We start from the raw sequence: 2,787 nt of genomic DNA, 5'->3' as shown, positions 1-2,787 counted from the left end.
AGGGGGGAGTAGGATGGCAGCTTAGCAGGAGGGCTCGATTGCTCCGGCGTCAAGAAATGCTCCTTTCGCAGTGGCTTTTTTTGGGTTGTACGCGGCATTTTGCGTCGCTCCTCGGTCGAGGTTGTGGCAAAGGAGCTCGTGCCAGGCTGTGCCGGGGGCAGCCCCGGCAGCTCACCAGGCCAGAGCCGGACGGGGAGCGGCAGGCAACTCGGCGAATTAATTTACTGCTGACTTAAATGAGTCTCTAGCGGCTGGGCTGTGTGCTGGCAGGAGGGATGGGGGTCAGTGCCTCCGTGCCGGCTCGCTCGGGGACGGGGGGGGGCACGGGAGCAGCGCCAGTGGATCAGAAGAATATTTAAAGGGGGTGCAGGACTCATAAATGTGCTGGGAGGGAGAAATGCATCCAGCAAGCAAGGTAGTTGTGATTAGCTTACTGGGATGGAGGAGGGCTGATTGTCCCTTGGCCCGAAGCAACGGTGGCTTTTAATGCAGAGCAAATTAAACCCCAATCTCATCCCGTTGTGCAGCAGCTCGCTGGGCGCATGCTGTAACGGCGGCAGTGGGCAGCTCACGGGCTGGGTTTTGTTGCTCCACGTCACGGGTAAAAGCTGAAGATTTCGGCAAAGCCGGAGCGAGCAGACCAAGAGCAGACACAGCTGTAAATGCTGGATCAGTGCCCCGACGTCAGGGGCGTCCTTCACCGCTTGCCCAACTAAATCCCAGTTTTTGGTGCCGGTTTTGGCTGGGTGCCACTGGTGAAAGAAGAAAATATCGTTTGACTATCGATTGCTCTTCATTAAACGAAGAGACAACAATAAATCAGGTGTTTTCTTGGAGCATAGGTATCAGCTAGCAAAAATCAGCCCCAAAATTTCCGAGCCCAGACATATATTGCAAGCGCTTTTGCGTCCTTTTAAATGAATTCAACCTCTCGCCACATGCAGTAAATAACCCGCGACCCCTCTGCGCAACAGACAACTATCAAAACCACCTGGCCAGATCCTGAGTTGTAATTACAGTGCAGAGCCCCAAAGAGACAATATCCATGCTAAACATCATTAGCATGAAAATAAAATAGCTTCCTTACTCATTAACCTGTGGGCTCCAAGGCAGGAATCCCGTTAGCCGGGCACACGTGCCATTAAGCGGGTGAAACAAGACGCCGTCCGTATTCCCTTGTGAGTGCCATTAAACCCTTTTCTTTGCAGGCAGAGTTTAGCGCGACGGCATCGGGTGTGAGAACCGCCCCGTGACAACGGGGGGGATCTGGAAATGCTGGGAAGCGTGGTGATTTTCAGCTTTAAGGTGGGGATTTTGACGGCCAGGGTCAGGAGCCGAGCTCTGCCAGCCGGAAGGGACCTATAGGTAAATCGGAGTAACGCAGCGAGCGCCGGCACGCGTCCCTCCTGCGTGATGGCTCCTTTTGCGCTCGCTCAGACCCGTCGGTTCCCCCTGCAAACCCGCTCTGTCCAAGGGCTGCCGTCGCCCCACGGTGCTGGGAATACCCGGATTCCCCCTAACGGGGTCAGGCGGGCTCGCTGCATCCACAGGGTCTCCAACCCCGGCTCTGAAAGCTCCTGTCCCAGTGCCTGCCCATGGAGGGATGACTCCGCTAGGAAATGAGCTGCCTGGAAAGATAATTTCCTTCGAACAGCCATCCTCAAATATTTTGGCATTTTTCCTCCGATCTGAGGATTTATATACTTTCCGGGGTGGTTTTAATTTGTCTGAAGTCTGATGCTCTTGGCATCTACCCACTAACAAGTATTTTCTAGTTCAGCATGGGGTCCGGCGGCAGGGAGCCCCACACCTCGTTGGGTCTTGGGGAAGAGAAATAAATCATGGAATCACAGAATGGTTTGGGTTGGAAGGGACCTCTCAAGGCCATCTAGTCCAACCCCCCTGCCGTGGGCAGGGACATCTTCAACTAGATCAGGTTGCTCAGAGCCCCGTCCAGCCTGACCTGGAATGTTTCCAGGGATGGGGCATCCACCACCTCTCTGGGCAACCTGGGCCAGTGCTTCACCACCCTCAGCGTAAACAATTTCTTCCTTATATTTAGTCTGAAATACACGTATTGCTGTGGTGTGGGGCAGTGGCACCTGCCAGGGTGTAGTTTAGTTGGTGGCAACTAGTAGTAAAGAGGCACCGGGGGTTTGAAGGAGAGGAGGATGCTCTAGCAGCTTGGCTTGGCTTAAATCAAATCCAAACGAAAAGGCACGGAGGCTTTGGGTTTACTCCTGGTGGCTCCACACCCTCCCGGGGGTACGGTGGGGTCTCCTCACGTTGGGATAAAAAAAGCTGCTTGAACGGCTTCGCTGCTGCCCGAGTGATGCCTGGGCTGTTGCAGGGGTTGTTTTTCGGTGGGGGGATATTCGTGAGCTCAATTCAAAGTGTCACCTGCTATTGTTTTGTTATTCACGTTGAAGGAAGCACGCCCAGTTGCTCGCAGCGTGGAAACGCTGTAAAATCGTCGCTGGCCCCAAAACGGTTCAAGTTCCTACATCAGGTTTCTGCGGAACCCCCCGCAGAGGGGCCGAGCGTGGCCGGCGTGCACGGCCGGCTCCTGGCGGTGCCGGGGTCCTGCGAGCTGCAGGGTCCCTGGCATCATCCCAGCCGCCCCGTGCACGGCGGGGTGCTCACACAGATGTCCCCTCTGTCCCACCGGGGTCCCTTTGGGGCTGTCTTTTCCACCTAAGTGCCTCTAGGGCTAGATGTAGTAAGAGTATGGGGGGGTTTCCTTGCGTGAGGGTGGTAGCAGGGTTGGATTCATATTTTTTTTAAAGG

Source organism: Pygoscelis adeliae, unplaced genomic scaffold, assembly GCF_000699105.1.
Source record: "Pygoscelis adeliae isolate BGI_AS28 unplaced genomic scaffold, ASM69910v1 Scaffold314, whole genome shotgun sequence".
NCBI lineage: Eukaryota > Metazoa > Chordata > Aves > Sphenisciformes > Spheniscidae > Pygoscelis > Pygoscelis adeliae.
Note: the sequence above shows the minus strand (reverse complement) of the source record.